At 38.5% G+C, this 21,706-nt stretch overlaps 1 long non-coding RNA gene across 1 annotated transcript in view; it reads right to left on the reverse strand.

Moving 5' to 3' along the window:
* LOC116556682 overlaps positions 1-21,706 on the reverse strand; it is a 39,635-nt gene that overhangs the window by 17,040 nt on the left and 889 nt on the right. The window contains exon 2 of the long non-coding RNA XR_004271117.1: positions 19,154-19,266. This is a non-coding gene — a long non-coding RNA (uncharacterized LOC116556682). The remainder of the gene's footprint in view (positions 1-19,153; positions 19,267-21,706) is intronic.

The following is a 21,706-nucleotide window of genomic DNA, read 5'->3' on the forward strand; positions in this document are numbered from 1 at the left end:
ACTTTAAAGAGTGAAAGAGAGATTGTTAATAATGATGCTGGGACAGTAGTCACAAATCAGTACTCTCTTGGCGTGGTAGGAGTCATGACCACCCTCTATTATACTGGACCTGACTAGCTGATGACATTCTACCTGAAACCTGTGGTTCTTTACATGATGAAAGACGTAAGCGGACTACCAGGGTTTTCTGAATTGGCATTACCCTTCTCCTATTTGTATCCTCTGCCAGGCCTCTTTGCAAACCCTGATAGACTAACTTCCTTTTCTCTATTTCAAGTCTTTTGAAAAATAAAAAAGACTACAATTGGAGCTTATAAATGTATTTTCCTTCAGTGTGAAATGACGGTTTATTGGGACCTTGGGGAAAATAACATCCTTTCATCTAAGAGAACAGAGCTGAACAAAATGGGAGGCGAACATAGCAAGGACTAATCATTTAAAGAGAAATTTAGAGGACTGCTGATCTAATGACTAAGAAATAATTTGCTGTCTGCATCTTAAGGGATAAGGAAATTGCATTTGAAACCAGCTGTGCATGGCAATCTCCCCTGACATTAAAAACAATTCGGCTGGGTGTGGTGGCTCACGCCTGTAAGTCTTAGCACTCCGGGATACTAAGGCAGGTGGATCATGAGGTCGGGAGATCAAGACCATCCTGGCTTACATGGTGAAACCCTGTCTCTACTAAAACTAAAAAAAAGCCAGCCATGATGGTGCATGCCTGTAGTCCCAGCTACTCGGGAGGTTGAGACAGGAGAATCTCTTGAACCCCGGATGTGGATGTTGCAGTGAGCCAAGATCGTACCACTGCACTCCAGCCTGGGCAATAGAGTGAGACTCTGTTGCACCCCCCACCACCCCAAAAAAACAATTCCGATGTCCATATCTCATTTCAGTCTTATGGCATCAGAATCTTAGAAGGGTAAACCCTTCAGGGTTCCTATGTTTTTAGAGCCTTCACCAGAGGTTCTGATTCATTGCCGGAAGAATGAATCCATATTAAATCCCCCTGACCCTAACAGACTGTTCTTGTAGTAACGAGGAATGTGTAGATCTTGATACCATGCATGAACATGATATTGATACCAATATCTTGCATGTGTCGTAGTTAACAAACAACCCATCCTGGGTTTTCTTCAACATATTTTAGGAGGAACTCTTTTTGGTGGTTTTTGTAATCTAAAATGATCAAACATTATCCCTCAGACCTATTTAAATATTTACAATCTTTCATGGTTTATTTTACTTATTCTCTAACTCCTCTTCATTCCCTGCAGCTTCTAGTACATTTGTTCATACCTACAAATATACACACATATATAGATCAAGTTTCAAAAGAATTTAGGTAAATATATATATAAAATCTCAATTCAGGTAAATATGTATCATCTCAAAATATTTCAGATATTATATATATCATCTCAATTACCTCAAGATATGCTGTACCTGAATTGTTTTGAGATTTTAAAATAAATCTCCCCTTTTCTTTTTCATAAAAGGTCATCCTGTGTTGACTTATTTTCAGGATTATGAGATTTCTTAAAGCCATCCTTGATTTTTATTTAAACTGTGGACAATAAATATCTGATAAATAATTTTGAAGAAGTCCCATGAATGCTATTTTATTTCACATTGATTCTTTTTTCTAACATAGTATGAAAATTTAAAAGCATACAGCATAGTTAAAAGAATTATAGAAACATCGATGTAGCCACCATCTCAATCCTGCTATGAACATTTTACTTTGCTTGTACGACTACATATCTATACATCCGTCATTCCCTTATCAATCTATAATCCATCCTATTTGATGCATTTCATAGTATATTTATGGCTGGCCATGGTGGCTAACACCTGTAATCCCAGCACTTTGGGAGGTCAAGGTGGGCAGATCACTTGAGGTCAGGAATTTGAGATCAGCCTAGACAACAGCCTCTAGTAAAAATACAAAAATTAGATGGGCGTGGTGGCATGTGCCTGTAATCCCAGCTACATGGGAGGCTGAGGCGGGAGAATTGCTTGAACCCAGGAAGCAGAGGTTTCAGTGAGCTGAGATTATGCCACTGTACTCCAGCCTAGGTGACAGAGCAGGACTCCATCTCAAAAAAAAGTATATATTGATTTTATAAATTTTATGGCTATTTCTAACGTTGATGGTGACAAAATATTTCACCTGTAGGTTGTCATTCAGCCAAGCAAGTTTTCATTCAAAATAACTCCATGGTAAAAGACAGCACAGGTCAGATTCCATTCTGAGGAAATAAAACATGTTATCTTTTGCTGGCAAGAGGATTTACAGGTTGATATTAAATCTCTATATAATGTAATATATGTTTTTATTTTAATATTTAATTATATTACACAATTTGAAAATATCAACCTTTTGACCAAAAAAAAAATTAATAAAATGTTACTATTTGTCCAGTATTTTTAAAAAAGATACCAGTTGAAGGTAGGACCGTTGAATGTTAACATACATCTGATTTTTGTTCTTATACCCTCAAATGTGGTTTACAAGTTTATAATATGTGCAAGATGCAGATAGTATGCATATCTGGAAATCACAAGAAGAATGAATTATATATCTGTCCTGGGGCATTCAGAAAAGTAAAGGATACAAACTGATTTTGAGTTAAAATTTTATTACTCGATATCTAATTACCAGATTATTTTTAATTAATACAAAAATATTGAATTAGAGGTCAAATTTGTGATCTGCTTATAATCCTTTACAGGTAATCGTAATGTAAATAAAATCTGCTACAGTGTACATACCTAAAATGTGAAATTTATGCTGCCCCGTATAATACATTAAGGTAATCTACATATTTGAGGATAATCACAATAGCTAGTCAGAATTGACTGTTGACTGTGTTCTCAATAAAATGCAGGAAGTTAAACTCTCAGGAATCATTTTAATGTTCTGACTTTAACATTGGAGTAAAAGTCTATGTTTATCATATTGCTGTGTGCCTGATGTTTTTAAATTTAATAAGACTAAATAAAACCAGAAAAGTTTGGAAAGATAGCTTGCAAGATATCTTGCTGTTGAGATTGCTTGGGTCTAGCCCTGGGTACTCTGTGACCTTGAACAAGTTATTTTCCCTTTACTGGCCTAATTCGTCCTGTCCGAAAAGAGTAGGTGAGACTAAGTGATCTCCAAGGTCCTTTCTTACTTTAAAATTCAGTCATTAATTAAAATTCAATGTTTTTCAGGCTGAGAACATATATTCAAACTAATTTTTCATAAGGAAAACTGCAATATATTCTTTGACAGAGGGTTATCTCTTTCAGAAGCTAAAGAAAGTACATTATATATTAGATGTTATATAAATACTTGGACATTTTGAATTTTATATCAATGCAATTGAGCTTTAAATTTTATCAATTATACTAATCACAAATTGCATAGGATCTGTTTTAGAATTTGCTGCTCAAATATAAGAATAATTTTTAATGTCAATCATTGTTGCTACTAACTTGCATGGTTTCAGAAGACATAATTGTGAATACACGATGTAAGAGTTGAGGGGTCTGTTTTTACCCTAGACTTCACTGTTTTAAAAAGTAACATGCAACCAACATGGATTTATAGCTCACATTAAAGTATAGAGATTTACTGAAGTTGTACCAAAGCATCCTGTAGAATAGGATAGGATGTGTGTTAACAACAGTCTTCGTGTAGAACCAGAAATTAATATGTTATCTTTCACGGTAAAGCTTATCCAAAATACCTATTTCCCCCTTTTCAAGTCATGAGTCAAACATTTCTTCTCTTCATAGATAGGCCTAAGGTATTATTTCATTAGTATTTTTGTGAAGCCAATTAATTCTTCTACTATTTAAATATATGTAATTATAATTTGGCCCATGTCAAGCCTTTTAAAAATGTATTAACATCTTTTGAGCTAAAATTGGACCTTTTTGGTTATCACAAAAATCTATTCAGAAAGACGGTATGGGCTGCATACCTTACACAATGGAGTTGACCACCTATAAACTCTAAGACATTTGTTTACAGATGTATTTCATTTTAGCAAATGCTTCGGTCCTCGGTGATGTGCTGCATACAAATAAATGTGTTCTGAATCTTTTCATCTTATTGATCATGCTTTTACAAATTTTTCCAAGGAATGGAAATTATTCTTGCTTTTTTTTTTTTTAAAGTAATTGTGACATTTGCTCATAAAAATGTCAAAAACAGTCCATAGTTTGTAGCATCTGGCTATGGTGCTATACGATGCTAATATGACAGGGTTTCAGTCCCATTTGTTGAAAATACAAGTAACAGAGGGTCTTCCAAAATAAGGACCTTTTACATAGATTTTATTTAAGGGTACCATGGAATAGTTCTCTTCTCCCCAGAGTACCTCCCACGCCCACTGTCTGAAAGTGAAATCTCACTGTCATGTTTCATGGTTTTTTTCGGGTGGGGGAGATCCTGGCCTAACACCAAGAATGTTTCCTGTCATTCTCTGCCTTCCTCAGCCTTTCTCAGCTACAGATGCTGAATCCTTCACTGTAACCTGACTTGGCCCCATCCCATCCTTCTGGACTACATCATCAGCACGTAAACCAGTAGATGCCACACTTCAACAGGTGGAAGTTAGTATTTTGTGTTGACGTAGGCTTGGTGCCTTGGTGTCTTGGTACCACTTTGGCCCACTTCATGTCTTAGTCTGCTTGTGCCACTATAAAAGAATACCACAGACTGGATAATTTATAAATAGTAAGCATTCATTTCTCACAGTTCTGGAGGCTGGAAAGTCTAAAACAGAGGCCCTGGCAAGTTTGTTGTCTGTTGAAGGCCCAGTCCCTCCTTCCAAGATGGCACCTTGACCCGTTGGTGTGTTGGTGTCTTGGAACCACTTTGGCTCACCTTGTGTCTCAATCTGCTTCTGCCATTGGAAGAGAATACCACAAACTAGATAATTTATAAATAGTAGGTATTTATTTCTCACAGCTCTGGAGGCTGGAAAGTCTAAATAGAGGCACTGGCAAGTTTGTTTTCTGTTGAAGGCCCAGTCTCTGCTTCCAAGAGAGCACCTTGACTGCTGAGTCTTTCACATGTTAGAAAGTGGAAGGCAAAAGGGAAGAGGTAGCTTCCTCAAATCTTTTTTTTAAGGTCCTTAATCCCATTCATGAGGGCTCTATTTTCATGACTAATTCACCCCCCTACTTTTTCATACAATCACATTGTTGATTAAATTTTACCATTTGAATTTTGGGGGACCCATTCAAATGACAGTACCAAGGTACCCACCAAGTTGGCCTTCTACCAGCCCCTGTGTACTTGGTGCCTACATGAACTGGACTCTCCTACTGGTCTTCTGTCTATTGCAGTTCTTTGAATTCCAAGTTGGCATGACGATGTATAGGGAAGGTGGTGCTGGTTCCCTGTCTATTCCTCTGTGTCTCCAACCTTGGGTTTCATATTCCCAGTTCACTGTGGAGACACAATTTCACATAGCCATGTCCCTTGAAACCATGACCCAAGTACTAGTATGACCTTGAAGACCACTTATATTTGAAGTGCCTCCCATCCTGCATCCCAGCTGCTGGATTGGATTCTCCTGAACATAAATACTGATGCTGGTTTGAATGGAGCCTGGGCTTACAACAGCAGACATTAGAATTCTGGTTGCTGCTCTTTTGGGGGCAAGTCCTCGTGTCATAACTAAACAGCCTTAGTGTCCACCTTCTCCTAATCTATGTGAGGCTTAGATCAAGTTGATCTGTTCAGCACACTGAATATTTTAGAACATGGATGCTACAGTTAGACAATGCTGGGTTCAAATATTACTCTACCAATTATCGACTGACATTCTGTCAGTTCCTTAACCTCTAAATGTTCATCTCTTTCTTGGGAAAATGAGGTTTCCATAGAACCTCCTTCATTTCTTATTTATGGATTTTTACTAAGGTAAATGCATAAAAAATGCCTAGGATATTATGGTGTCCAGTAAGTACTGAAGAAATGGAAGCTTAAAAGTATAAAGTATGAATCATATTTCAGACACTCAAAGCCATTTCCAAACTAAAGTGAGTTGCAAAGAAAGAAATAGCCTAAAGTGTACTTTTATTCATCAATGTTTTGGCCCTTTGTTACCCTAATGTTTTTCAGCCACCTGATAAAGCCCTATGAGGATGGCATGTGGGAGGATTATGGCCTATAAAAATGGAATAATCTTCTTGTATTCTTGCTATTTTCTTCCTGTTTCCAATTCATAAGCCATTTATTCAACTTTTATTCATTTATTTGTTCATCCAAAAATATTTGGTACAGTGTACTGCACTGTGCCCCAGTAGGCACCTAGGTTGAGTGAGGTGAGATGGGATTTACATGTTATGTTAAGAAGCTGGATTTTTTTCTGCAGGTTATGGGGAGGCATCAAACAAACTTGATCATGGAAAGATCTTCATATTGCATATCTGTGAGTTGATAAGACCACTCTGGGAACAATGTGGAGAATGGGTTTGTAGGGGAAGGGATCAGTGACAGGCAGACCACTAGATCTCATGTGAGAACATATGTTGTGCTAGTTTAGGTCTTTGAGGCTTTGTGCTGCCCAGAATGCCTTTCCACTGCTCCTTCCTCAGCCCCTCCTCCTCCAGGAAACCTTCCTACACTCTTTCACAAACTGTAAATCCAGTGGCATTACTCTGTGTTACCCCTGTCTTAGCACTTACTAAAACATACCAAAATGAAGTACTGTCTTGCTTGTATTTTCCACCAGATTTTAAGTAGTTTCAGCCCAGGATGTATATCTTCTTCCTTGTAGCCCCAAAGCCCACTTCAGTGCGCAGTACATACTAGATGCTCAGTTAACATTTAATTAGCAATTAGGCTTGGCTGGTAGTCGAAGAATGCATAGCATGACTTCACCCACGAAAATCATAGTTTAACAGAAGAAAAACACACATGACAATAAATCATTACAATGCAATGGGATAATAGAAATCTATATAAATGTCTGTACAAGTACAATAAATCATAATGGAGAACTGGATGGAGGAGAAAATAGGGAGACTGATGGACCAGTGCCATGTCTGCAGCCTGGGAGCAGTGGAGCCCACTGGGGACTTGGGCCTCAGAATCAGGGCTATTCTGTATAACATCATCTGTGGATTCCGCCTCCAAGGAGCAAGCCACTCCTTACATTTCAGTTAAAGTTTCAATGGGCCCAGAGCCCTAAAGGATCTCAACTGGTAGGGTGTGAACCCCACTGTTGTCAAAGAGGGACCACAGACAGCAGTGAAAGACTGCTGCTTAATTGGCTGTGTCTGCCTCATGCTTACAGTTGAGGGCTCACTTGTTTCTATTCTTAAAACTCTGTTTTCAAATTCAGTCCTTTAGCGTTGTTTATGTTCTCCGTATTTTCTCAAAGACGTATAGCAGTGCTTTCTTGTGTGATTCCCTCTGAACCCTTGGATGGGTTTTGCCTAGAATCAGCACCTTCACTTTATTTAAAACTGTCACATGACTCATACTGTATTCTTATTATATTTTGATTTTTAAATTAATGTGTTAATTACTATGTTTATTTTTATTTTTTGTTACTTTGGCTGATAGATGTTTTTTTTTTGACAGCACATAACGTGGATAGAAAATCATCAGCTTATTTTTAGAGCAATGCCAACTCAGAGTAATGACTCCATCTGAATAGATCCATTTAGTGGGGAAAACAAATTGATACGAAAAGATAAATAGACAGGGATGCAAGAACAGGAATTGCAAAGTGAGAAAGGCATTTTATAACTTATGACAATAAGAACTATCTTTTGTTTAAAAGCATTTCAATTTGGACTTTTCTTGGATTTCAAAATTATCATAAACATATTTATTCTGCCCTTTCAAATACGAGTGAAAAACACAGAAACAAAATATTAACTGAACCATTCTTTAGACTGCTTCTGGTTCTCATTGCTTCCTCTGCTTTAAGGTGGTCGTGCCTATCTTTCCATTTCTTGATATGAACACAGCCAAATAAATACATGAAAATAGAAGCCCTCATTGCTGATCTTGTCTCCTCTGTGATTCCAGCCCACTCCCTCAACCCCCTCCTTCTCTCTCTCCCTTGTTCTTCTCTTTCTCACTTCTCTCTAATCAGTTGTTTTCCAGGCCAGCTGGGCATGGGTTTGCTTTAGTATCATTGGGATGAAATGGGTTGAAAAGAGAACTTGGAATAAGGAGGGCGTGTTAGGCTAAAGCATGACAGTAACAGAGGCACACACTTGACTGCATTAAAATAGCGCTTGGTTCCGATCTGTGTCACTAGGTGTCGCTAAGTAATCTAATTAGATACTCAATTTATGACCAACAAATTTGAGTAGACATTGAGCTGAATGAGGCAGAAATAAAAATTAAGGTCATGTGGCCTACATAAAATCCTGTTATCTGCAACAGCTATTTTGGAACAGCAGGGTGAGTACCTGGAATATGAATTGGAAAGTTCATGAATTAAGAGCCTATGAAGGGGCTTGGCCTTTATTGGGGAAAATTAATAAATCCTTTCTGTTTTATATGCCCTTCCTTTTCTTCCTCTCCTTTTAAATTGGACATCCTGCTGCCTGCATTTTCATGAGCGTAACTGGATTTTATGTGGTCTAAACGTACTGGCTGGGTTGTTCGTATCTACTGAGATCTACTGTCCTATCCCCATTCCTTCCTCAGTTCATATATTTTATTGTTAAACTTTTTTTTAAGAGCCTGTTTTAACCTGAACTACCTGAAAAGCAAGCTGGATAAGCATAATACCTATTCTTAGTGGAATATCTTTGGGTGAACTCCTATTCATCCTTCAAGACAGATCAAATGTTTTCTAGTTGTCAAATGTGGCCCCCGGCAGTTCCAGTTATTTTTGCCTCGTTCGTAGAACACAGCTGCATATTCTTCCATGCGCTTTTTTTTTTTTTTTTTTTTTTGGCCTTACAAGGTAATTAATGGTTCATGTATCTGTCTTCACCACATACTGTGAGCTCCCTAAGGACAGGGACAAGTTGAGGAAAGGGACTGTTCAACATTTGCTGCTGTTGCCAATTATAGGTCTTCTAGTGATGTAGCCTATAGAAAATTCAGCACACAATTACCAGTTTCCCTAAGCATTTCAGTAGAATCTTCTCATGTCATTTCGGCAGGAGTTAAACTGGTTGGTGTGCTTTGTGGTTTATAATAATGTGTGCTTAGAAAGCAAAATTAAGGGCTCACTAAATTGATGTGGAAAGAGATTTTATGTTGTGTGTGTGTGTGTGTATGTGTTTGGATGGGGTCTTCAAATGTTTGCAAAAGGAGTTGTTTATTCATTCACCCATTGGCAATCCTTTTAAAAACAGTTCCACAGCGGAGAAGGGAAATTGTATTTACAGGAGATGCTAAATCAACACCTAAATTAAGGATAAACTTTTAGGCAAATTATTGCATTTTTCTTTCCTGAGAGAAATGACCTGAGATTAGGAAACATCTTTTCTTAAAGAGATTAATATATTTCCAAATTCAAACAAATATTTAAAATGTTACCAGTAATTCTATCTAAATCTTCTGTGTGTCCATAATTTTCTAAAATAAGTGGTAAATCACTTTAGGAAACCTTTAACAGTGAAATTCAGCACACATTATTCAGGTTTACTGTGTGCTTGATGCTTTATTGAAGGAGGGAGAAGATAGAAACATTACTACCCCCCCAAAGAAGCTCACAATTGGTGTGGCCATGGATAAAAAAAATCTAAATACAGTTGGCTACTAGCCAGGAACCCAAAAGAAGACTTGATGAGTTCCACAAAAAACGATATTTACAGGGAGACTTCCCAGAGAGGCATAACATTTTAACTAGAATTTAACCATCTTCGCAGTTGGAAAGGTTTACAGTTTCTACTTACTTGATGTTTTAGCTAAATTGAAGCGCTAAGGGATTCAGACAATGTTTACCTAGAGTTTTAAAAACCTAGATTTAAAACTTTTTATTAACAAATTGGATATATCTTTTAATCTAAATGATAAAGTTACTAGAGTAAATCAAAATGACTATTTTCTCATATTGGCCTGTCCCTAACCAAATCAGGCTTCAAACTTGGGCATACTTTGAAATTATCAATACAGTTAAAATACAGATTCCTCACCAAACTTAAAGAACATCAGCCTCCTGGGATGGAGAGGCAATGTGCTTTTAAAAAGGATCTCATGTGGATCTGGCTTAAACCATTATCTAAGCAATCAGAGAAATCAGAGGTAAAATTTGGCCTCTATATGCTATAGTTACTAATATTATCTTCTGATCTAATGAATAATCACCTCAAGGGGAGAAAAGGAAAAGTTATTAAACACTCTAAGTTCTAGAGCTGCATATAGATCAGTTTTTTCAAAAACTGTAATGCCAGCAAGACTCCCACTTTAGAGATAAGAAAACTTAGGGTTTAGAAAGTTTAAACTCAATCAGGGTCACAAGTCTAGTCAGTGGTGAAAACCAGTAATAAGTCAGCTGACCTCCTGCTCATGGCCCATTTAGTATGGCCAGCTTCTCTCAGCCCCAGAAAGATCAATTTTTACAACACGTTTCCTGCAAGACAACTATTTAAGTCATTTCCATTAAAATAAAAGTACGTGGTGATTTTCTCACACGTCTGCTTTGAACTGGCTGCTGATAACTCAATTTCCAGTGAAGAAGGAAAGAGCTGGCTTTCTGTTACTGATAATCTCTTTCACCTTCATCCAGCCCTCAGCTTCTTCCTGGCATTCCTGTACCAGAAAGCAAACACAGACAGCTCTAAATTCTTAGCACTCACCAAGACTCTTAGCTGGTGTTACTGAGTTCCCTTGAGCAGTTTAGAGGTGGGATAGCTCTTAAAAGTAATCAGTTTGCATAAACCATTCCTTTTGCAAATGGGCAGTGGGGATTTAGCCCAGCACAGAGAAGGAAACGTCCAACAAACATGATCCTATAATTGGGCTACTTATGCTTGCGGACAATGTTGGGTATGGCCACGATAAAGCTTGGTAGGTCTAATTCCTGCTGATCAAAGAATTAAGAGAGCAACAGGACCTGAGATGAGTCAGTCTAATTCAATCCTGAAATGATCCCAGAAATTAATGTCACAAAATTTTTCTGATCCTTAGCTATAGGGACATTGGAAACAACACCAGCTGGTCTGTTGTGGTTGTTACTGACTGGCACAAGGTGGATGGATTTCTTTTTTCTTTGCTGGGCACCTCAGGATAACTACTAGTTGTAGAACATTGTTAAAATATTTGTAAGACAGAGTTTTGTAAGTAGGTTTGCATATAGTATTAACAATAACTGGTAGTACTGTAAATTTTGTTTTTTCAAATTTATATTGGCAATTGTAGTCTCTGAGAACACTTAAGTACATGAAAGCAAGACTTTTACCATTATGCTTTCAAGATTGAGAACCCTGAGTTCAAAAACTGATACTCTTAAAACACCTAGGTTGAATGAACACTTTTCAAAAACCAATGGGAGTAATAAATACAACCTTAAATTTTATTAATTTTCAAATGAAATTGTTGTTAGACAAATATAAGCATTTGTATAATTAAAAAAAAATAAACATCCATCTCCATCATGGACCTGCAATCAAACTTTCTGGTGCTTGTATTTGCCCATTTTTAAATGGGTCAGTTTTTGCCTGTGTGTGTGTGTGTGTGTGTATATACTTCACTTCTAGTAATGACAATTTAGTGTGCCTATACAGTCCAGTAACGGCAATTTAGTGTGTCTATCTTAACAGAATTACAAAGCAATTCTGAAACCAAGGCCAGGAGAAGGTCCCATTACCTTCTCCAAAGGGTGCCAGGACAACTTCTCTATTATATTTTCTCCCATAAATGTTTTCTGTTCCTTGTTTATGATATGATCCATCATTTTTCTAAAAAAGACAGCGTACAGAGCAAGCTTTAACACAAGTTTTTGTATTTTTATGAAAGCTGCTATTTCAGCAGCCAGAGAAGCTGACTTAGCTGGCCCCTAAACAGCGTTCTCTCAACATGCCATGCAGACAAGATAAACCAGCTGATTGTGTAACAGCAGAAATCCCGCTACACGGGCAGTTCAGGAGCTGGCAGAGGTGGTGGGAATTTTTCTGTGCAGTGTTCTGGACGGCCTGTCCTGTCTGGTCTGTCTTTATCCCATTGTTCCCTAAAGCTCATCCTCCATGGTAATGCCTCAGACTGTGATGGGCTGTTCACTTCACAGCATGAATTCTGACCATTAACTTAGTGATAGGACCCGGAGGAAGTGCTGTCCTTCCCAGGTCTGTTCTTTGGGAAAGTCCTTGCACAGGAGCAAACTGTGCCCTAACCTGGGTGATTAATTTTTATAATGGGAGCTCAGTAGGGTTAGATTGTATTGGTACATGTAAAAGTACATAGAAAGTCGAGGACTTTCTCTGAATAAAATAGTACCAACACTCCGTTTCTCTGTCACCCTCTCTCTGACATCCCCCTCCCCACCCAAACAATGTTTTATTGGAAAATACAGCTGTAGAAGAAAGCTTGCTTCTCTCTAATGTTTTTATTTTCTTTGCATTTGTCCATGAAAAGTAGGTCTACTTTTGCAGGTGTGTGTGTGTATTTGTAATGAGATAATGGTCTTAATTTATTCAGAGAACTCCCTTAATTTTCTATTCACCTTTAAATCACAGAGAAAGAAAATTTTGCCAATTCGTTTGATCTCTCATGAATGTACTATGGAGTGAGTCTTAACCTCTCTATCCTCTGCATCCCATAGGAGCAGATGTGGTTAATTTGGTCCCTGGGACTCATCAGGCAGTTTCCACTTCTTCCTTGCTAATGCACTGTGACATCATATGATTTTATTCAGGCCACCACTGTGTCCACTTAAGACTACACATCCCAATCTACCTTGCAGCTGGAAGTGGCCAATGAGATGCAAGCAGAAGTTGATGGGTGGGGTTCCCAGGGTAACTTTGATTCAGCTGGGAGGTGTGTCCTTGCTTTGGCCTTCTATTTTCCTATTGCCCTGAGACGTGGTGCTGTGTCTAGAGCTCTTGTGGCCATCTTTCAACCTTGAAGTGACCTTGGAAACATTAGCTACAGGCCAAGTAGGTAGAATGGAAAACGGAGAGATTGTCACTCCCTGATGATTGTGGAGAACATGACACGTCCTGGCTTACCTATCTTCAAACTTACTTTGGGAGAAGGAAAGGAACTCTTTTTAAGCCAGTTATTTGTTTTTTTTGTTCAATCCAGCTGAAGCTAGTCTGTTATAAACTATATACAAGTCATGTAATCTAGCATAGCTCCACCCTGCCCCTTTCCGTCTTCTCTCTCCTCCCACCCTTGGCTGCCGGTTTTTGCTTGCCTGTAGCTTCTCATCTCCAACTGGTAAACCCACTGCTTGGTCTGCTTGTTGCATGAATGTTGGAAGCCTTCCACCAGTGATGTCCGCTATCACTGAACATAGGCATCCAGCATTTGTCAAACCTAGCCCCCACTTGCTTCCAGGTACCCCAGTTAGCAGCAGAATCCAGTCTCCTGATTTGAGGCCAACTAACCAATCAGATTATTAATCATTTCCACTTCCATAAGGAAGAGCAGGTAAAGAGGGATAGAGATGGTGGATTTTTCCTTTACGGTGTTTCTGAGAGAGTCATGATGGAGATTCCTTCTTCTATGAGATAAGAGGAAAATGTGGGAAGAGAAAGAGTTTCCCTAAAGACACAAATCCTTTATTATGTTTAAATTTCCATATCAGTCTTTGCCTCTTTTTCATTTCCACTTTTTTAGCTGTGTTGAAGGGAGTGAAGGACTGGAGTGGAGAGATGAGTCACTAGAGCCACGGCCCTTCAGTGCAACATGCAATTCAGCTTTACCTCTCCTTTGGCTGGTGGCTCTGAGGGGGTGCAGGAAGCAGTTGTGTGCTTCTCCACCATATAAAAGTGCTCTCACCCTCTCCCTTGTGCACCTGCTCAGCAGCAAGGGACAAAGAAAGAATGTGGGGGGAGTAGGCAAGGGCTCTGTCTACCTGCTCTGGCTTCTACACTGTGTATATCCTAAACTCATTTGTGTAAATCACAAGTGAGGAGCAGGGGGATTGTTAGAAATGCATTTGTTTACAATGAGTTAAGGGTAGGCAGTCATAGTTTGCAATGGCTGTTTGAAACTGAGGATTCACTGCGCTTTCTAGATTGCCCTTCCTTTCTATAGAAGGTTAAACTAACAACATTTGCCATCAAGAAAATGGGATAGTTACCCTTTCCACATTCCAGAGTCGTCTTCTATCTACTTCCTTAAAAGAAATCTGAAGAAAGAGACTCAAGATCGTTTTGATTACATAAAAAGGGATGTGAACAGCTCTTCTTAAGGACCATTCTTCAGGTGTGATGAAGAATGTCCTGTTATTTTCTAAAAGGATCACCAGAGTTGACAATTTTGTGGAATGTCTATTTTGAAAGTAGAACTCAATATTCAGGACATCATGATAACTAGAGGAATTACCTAGGGCTTAAATCTCAAAACTGTCTCTCTCTCTCTCTCCCTCTGTGTGTGTGTGTGTGTGTGTGTGTGTGTGTGTGTGTGTGTGTGTGTGTGTGTCTGTCTGTCTCCCAAGTTTTGCCCCCATGGATGACCCACTCAGAGCCATCGTACATCAAATGGGCCATTCAGTTGCTGTGAGAAATGGCCACCAGTGCATATGTTTGACTCAACTGCTGCACTGTGACTCTATTTAAAGTTACCCAGTGTTCAGTGTTGCCAGTTTCATAATAACACCTAGTATTTGTATATCACCTTTGGCTGAAAAACAGACTTTAAAATAATATACTTGGGTTTTATCACAAATGTAGGTGGCAACTGTGGTCCTTTCCTTCCTCCAGTTGAGGAAAATGAAGAAAGAGGAATGAATGACTTGTGTAGGCTCACTAAAGCATTTGTAAAACCTAGGCTTTTATTTGCCTTCGGTTTAGTTTAATATAATTTGTTAGATTGAGTACTAATTCTTTTCTCATCCTTTTTTGAGATCTAATTCACAATTCACCTTTTTTAAGTACACAAGCCACGATTTTTAATATATTCACAGTTGTACGACCATAATCACTATCTAATTCCAGAACATTTTAATCACCTCGAAAAGAAGTCACATACACATTAGCAACCAATCCCTATCCCCTTCCTTCCCCAGCTCCTGGCAACCATTAATCTACTTTCTATCTCTATGGATGTGCCTTTTCTGGACATATGTAAATTGAATCATACAATGTGCGGCCTTTTGTAACTGTCTTTTTTCACTTAGCATAATATTTTTAAAGTGAGTACTTCATTCCCTTTGGCTAAATACTATTCCACTGTATGGATATACCATGTTTTGTTTATTCATCAATGATAGACACTTGAGTTGTTTTACTTTGGGTCTGTTATGTGTAAAGCTTCTGTGGACATTCTTGTACAAGGTTTTGTGTGGAAATCTGTTTTCAATGCCCTTGGCTTTACACCTAGGAGTAGAATTGTTGAGGTATATGGGAGCCCCATGTTTAACTTTTTGAGGAATTGTCAACCTGTGCTACAAAGAGGCTGCCCAATTTCACATTCCTACCAGCAGTGTAGGAGGGGACCAGTTTCTCCACATCCTTGTCAGCACTTGCTATTTTCTGTAATTGTGGTTAGCCATCCTAATGAGTGTGGTAGCTAATGATTTTTATTTGTCTTATATTTCAATAGCTTTAGGGGTAAAAGAGGTTTTGGTTATATGAGTGAATTGTACAGTGGTGAAGTATAGGATTTTATTGCACCAAGTAGTGTATATAGTACCCAATAGGTAGTTTTTCACTAATGGTCTTTAAACAGTAATAATTTAAAGAAATAGAAAACTGAGACCTTGGGTTTTTTTGTTTGTTTGTTTGTTTTTGTTTTTGTTTTTGTTTTTTTTGTGAGACAGAGTCTTGCTCCTGTTGTCCAGGCTGGAGTACAATGGCATGGTCTCAGCTCACTGCAGCCTCCACCTTCAGGGTTCAAGCAATTCTCCTGCCTCAGCCTCTCTAGTATCTGGGATTACAGGCACCCGCCACCACACCCAGCTAATTTTTGTATTTTTAGTAGAGACGAGATTTCACCACGTTGGCCAAGCTGGTCTTGAACTCCTGACCTCAGGTGATCTGCCTGTCTCAGCCTGCCAAAGTGCTGGGATTACAGGTGTAAGCCACCATGTCTGGCTGACCTTGGGTCATCTTCTAAGCTGGGAGAATAGATTATGTAGACCATAGAAAGGGAATCCCTTTCCTCACCAAGCTTCTCCCCATTTTTATTGCCCCACTCCTTATCCATGACAGACTTTCAGGGATCTGCACTTAATGGGAGGCAGAGAAAGCTGCTTGAGGCTTCACCACCTCCCTTCATTCCCAGAGTCCCACATTCAGTTTACACAGGGAGGCTTTTCCAGCTTGCAATCCCAACTCTCTGCAGAAACTCTCCCACCATTAACACCTGGCTTGGTGCATTTACTGTTGTCACCATCATCAGCTGTTCTGGAATACCCTCTACACCATTGGATGCCTTCCTCATATTGATAGCGATATACAATACCGAACATGCCCATGGCCCTTATTATACATGATTACAGTTAATCTTTATACCAACTCTGTAATTCATGTTGTTGTTATCCCAGAAATTTTAGAGATGAGGAAATTAAAGATAAAGGACACAAAGTCAATTTCCTTGGCTACACAGCTATCAATGTTAAAGTAGAAATGACTGGGCAAGGGTGTAAGGTCAGCTTTGTCTGTCCGGCTATTTATTTCTTGGTCTCTTCTCAGGTTCTGAAAGTCTGGAGAACTCTCTTACACTGAGAAATCCTGAAAAGTGATTTCTTCATCCTCCCTCCCCTAATGACACAATAATCCTGGAGGGAGTTACAGAGCTAAGTAGGCCTGGGATGACTTGGTTTTATTTAATTATAATTTTAATTATTCCATTAAGCCATTTATGTCTCTAGAGTCAGTTTTTCTTCTCAGATATTTTCTGATAACTAGAAAATACATTTATAGTTTTTTTTCTTGGTTTTAATTGCAGTCTTATTCATTGGATCAGTTTAGGTTTAGAGTAAATTCTTGGATAAGAATAATCAAGGTTAACCCCATACACACAGTGCAATAATCTTTTTTTTTTTTTTTTTTTTTTGGCTGTGAAACAGAATCTAGCATGGTCATTTCATCCCAGGTGAAGGATGGCTCTCGCTTAAACAGTCTTTGACCACACTTTCTATGATTTTGCTGGTGTGAAACATAAATTATTAGAATACATGGCAACAGTGTTAGAGTGGACTCTGGATTTTTTATGCCAGACTTTCGTTAAGTGGGAGAAGAGAATACAAATTTCAACATTTCACTAGCAATGGAAGTAGATGAGCCTCTAGGGTTTTTGTTTGTTTGTTTGTTTTAACTTTTATTTTAGGCTCAGGGTAAATGTGCAGGTTTGTTACGTGGGTAAACTTGTGTCATGGGGGCTTGTTGTACAGATTATTTTTTCACCGGGGCAATAAGCCTAGTACCCAGTAGTTACTCTTTCTGATCCTCTTCCTCTCCCACCTTCATTCTCAAGTAGGCCCTGCTGTTTGTTCTTCCTGTATTTATGTCCATGTGTTGATGAGCTGCTATTGTTTTTAAGGGTCTAGTTAAATTGAAATGGTACCTTTTAAAAAATATTCACCATTGAGACATGTGTTTTTTAGTAGCAAAAATACCATAATGAAAAACTCAGGGCCCCAAATGCTTTTTCCCTAACTACCTATCACAATCTCTCAACCTATTTAAGAGCAAAAAAGAGGAACCTGGTATCTGGGAAAATACAGACATTATCTATCATTTGGTATGGGCTGTGACCGTATATTTTACTTTCATGACAAGGTAGGCCTACTTTTCTTAAGTTTTAATCCTTCCTTCCTGCAAAGTTAGAAGTTGGCATCTTAAAGATAGGATAGGATGAGGGCAAAGATATTTCTTGTATTTCTTCTGGAAAGAGGGGCAGGGGTGTTTGTGAAAATCTTCAGGGGAAGACTAAAGAATAACTATAGGGAATAGTGGCAAATTAATTTAAATTAACATACTGTAATAAAGCCAACCCCTGAGAACTGTTCTTCTGGATGTTGTCATAAATAACACTCTATTCATTACATGGGCAAACATGAGTTCAAACTAAATGAATCTATTGAATTTTGTTAAAAAGTCATTTAGCTCAGGGTTTAGCTCAGGTTCATTCTATTTCTTTTTAAATTTTATTTTCAATTACCCATATAAAAATTTCATGTATTTATGAGGTACAATGTAATGTTTTGGTATATGTTTATCATGGGGAATGAATAAATCATATTTAAAAAAATGCTTTAGCTCTAGTTCATAGCAGTATTGAGAAGAACGTGTTTCTGAGTTGCAAGGATCTTTACTGGAGACTTTTTTCTGACACTGGATCTTTGACATGAGTGATGTATAACTAATACTTTGGTGATTCCTGTAATTGGCATAGTTCTAAAATAAAGCAGACACAAGTTGTTTTCTATTTAAATATTTTATGGCAGTAATGGAAACATTTGGGTATATGCTCAACCTTGAATCTTTGTAGTATTTGTTACTTAAATATACAGATACCCCACTGGTCAGGGTCTGTGCTATTCCTCGGGCCTCTTTGTTTCTCCAGATCAGCCCTGGCTTTATATTTTCTGTTTCAAGCTCTTCCAGATTCCATCTTATCAATACTTCAGAAACCTCTAAGGCAGACAATGTAATGGAGGTAGTCAGAAGACCTGGATTTGAATACTCCATCATTTGCTTATTTTGTGACTCTGGGCAAATTATTCAGCTTCTTGAGGTAATTTTTCATCTATAAAAGTGAAAAAATGCTTAATACTTATTTCTAGTATTAGGCCTTTAATTTTCCATGCAAAGCTCTACTCTCATAATTCATTTTGAATCAATGATAGCTTGAAAAACATCCCAGTAATTTTCCTCCAGTCATTCCCCTCATGTCCCACCTCCATGTTCACCACTGACATCAATATTTGTCAGCATTTAAACAAATTGTAATGATTTTCCTCCAAAAGGGATTTTACTAATTCTGTGTTCAACATTGACATTTTCCCACTTCACTTCATTTTGGGAAGTGGGTAAATAATGAATAAAATGAGTATTGATACACCTTGCAAGACAAATTGACTCACCTGAATTGGATCACTTTGTTTCAGAGCAATATTGGAATACTTAACTGAAGTTTTTAGTGGAGCCACAGGAAAGACTTCACGGGCAAGGCTGCTATAGGAGCTCACAAAGAGGTGGAAGAAGGGTGAAGGAAAGGTGAGAGAGGGTCTGATAGCTATCTGCTGCCCAGGTGAGAATGAGCATAAACAAAGGGTTAAGCATCACATGAAGGGCATGGGGATCCTTGGAGGTGTGGGACCCACAGAACCAATCAGATGGGCTCCCTGAGGCTACCTGACCAGAACTTTGGGTACCTGATAAGCAGGATGGCTAGGAAGGGGCTTGGAGAGGAGAGGAAGGCAATGAAGCTGCCTGCTGGCACAGGTTGCCTTCGCCAGCAAGGCAAGGAAAGGGCAGTGTTCAGGACCCAGCTCAAGCCAGCAGTGGAATATCTATAGCGAGGACTGGAAGCTCATTACCCCAACAAAAGTGATGCTGCCGCTTAATTCAACCCTGATAGGGAATTATTTCAGTTGCCCAAAGTAATAATATTCTTTGTGGGTCACTTTGATGCTGTAAAATATTTTGTTCCTAGCAGATGGTATAAACTTAGTGAATGTTTGCTGAATTTACTCATTCACTTATTCATCCAAAAAATACTTATGAAACTTCTGTTTTAGGCCTGACTCTATTTTAGAGTGTAGAAATATAGTCATGAACTAGATAGTCAAGTCCCTTCACAGGGTTTCTATTCTGGAAGGGGAGTCAGATACTTAAATAAAGAAGCAGAGTAGTATCAGGTATTGAGAAGTGCTTATCATTAGTCTTATCTAGACTGATATTTTAGATACAGTGGTCGGGGAGTGGTATTTGAGGTCTGAATCATAAAAATTAGCTGCCTACCCCAGGATCCATGCAAAGAGAACCTCAAGTGGATTCAAAGCATATAACACATGCCGATTTGTTCTATCTCTTAAGTAGATCTTATATACTGCGTTCAAAATAGTTGTTGAACATGTTCCGTATTCCAGATAATGGGTTAGGTACTACAGATCTATAAGCAAAAGCCATGGCCCCTGCCTTCAAGGAATTGACATTCCAATATGGAAATCCAGAGGTGTAAACAATTACAATAAAAAGTGAGAACTGCCCTCAGGGAGGTAGGGTCAGTGTATGTGGGAGACTTCTTGAAGAAGTGCCTTTATTGTAATGAAAATAGACTATCTGTGTGTTGGGGAAAAAATGTCCACGGGTCTTTCATGTTTCTGCAAGCCTTGTCAACAAAGAGTATTATTTGGGACTACCACTGAAGGATGTTTGAATGTTGAACCCCTTGGAGGTTAGAGGTAGAGTGTCTCTCTTGAGCAGAGAGGTTTCTTTACTAGGATACTAAAAAAAGTTTCCTTCTAAGGAAAAAGTTGGGCAGGTTTCCTTATAACCTCTTTAAAAGCTTGGAGTTTCCAAAGCTCAGGGTTTCTCACCTTTGGTGCAAACTGACTGAGTATGCAGTGTCTACCTTGGCCACTCCCTAATGACCCATAGGATTTGGAGGACAGGAAGAACCAACATGAATATTGGAGCTTGTGCTGCTTGGTGTGCCATTGCTGATAACGTCCTTTGTGTCTGACTCAGGAGTCTGTGTCTTCTGCAAGAATCCATGCAATTGTGGTGGCTCCCTTGTTAGCTTGGAAGCAGATAAAATTTCAGGCCCTTAATCATTCTTAACATGGTGACAATATGGAAATTATTTCAGCTTTCTGAGCTTTAATTTTCTCAGTGGAAAACTTGGGATAAAAATTCTTCACAAAATCATTGTACAAGCCAAATGGAAGGTCATAGGTGTAGCAGAGATGGTTAGCTATTCCCTAATATATGTTCTCTCTCTCTCCTATAACATAGAAATTGTAGTGTGGCAAAGGCTACCAGACTGATGAAAACAACATCTCCTAGCCTCCTAGCTAGGATCAAGCAATATAGCTCTGGTTAATGGGGTTTGAGCAGAAGCACAACTTGCAGATGATGATCTTGCAAGGAACTAAGTTCTCTCCCCTTCCTCTTCCCTCCTTCTCATTGCCTGGAATACAGACATAGTGGTGAGACATCTTAGAACATTTGGATGGGAAATACCCTGCACATGGCAGAGCACTAAAACAGAAAGGAGTCTGGAGCCTCTGTTCTTTTGCTGTCACCATTTAGGTCCTGGACTGCAAATATACAGACTGTCACATCAGAAAAAACCTTCAGTCTTGTTTGAGCCACTCCTATTTGGCATGTTTATTGAAAAAAATGAACCTGTATTTTAATTAGTGGAGGAGTGAGAAGATCTGAGGGATTTAGAAAGATGCTATTAGTGATGAGAGAGAATAGAAAATAGAGGCAGATAAATTAGAAGGAGGGAGATCACCTAGCTGCCCAGTAATGTGGTTATTTTTCAGAGGTTTTGAATGTTGGTGAAGCTTTGTCTTGCCTGATATGGGGAATCTTGCAAGAACTTTGAATTCCTTAGTCAAATAAATTAGAAACACACTGAGTTAAAGTTAAACGTAATTCTTTA

The sequence above is a fragment of the Sapajus apella genome, unplaced genomic scaffold (genome assembly GCF_009761245.1).
Source record: "Sapajus apella isolate SASKATOON/1434 unplaced genomic scaffold, GSC_monkey_1.0 scaffold2, whole genome shotgun sequence".
NCBI classification, from domain to species: domain Eukaryota; kingdom Metazoa; phylum Chordata; class Mammalia; order Primates; family Cebidae; genus Sapajus; species Sapajus apella.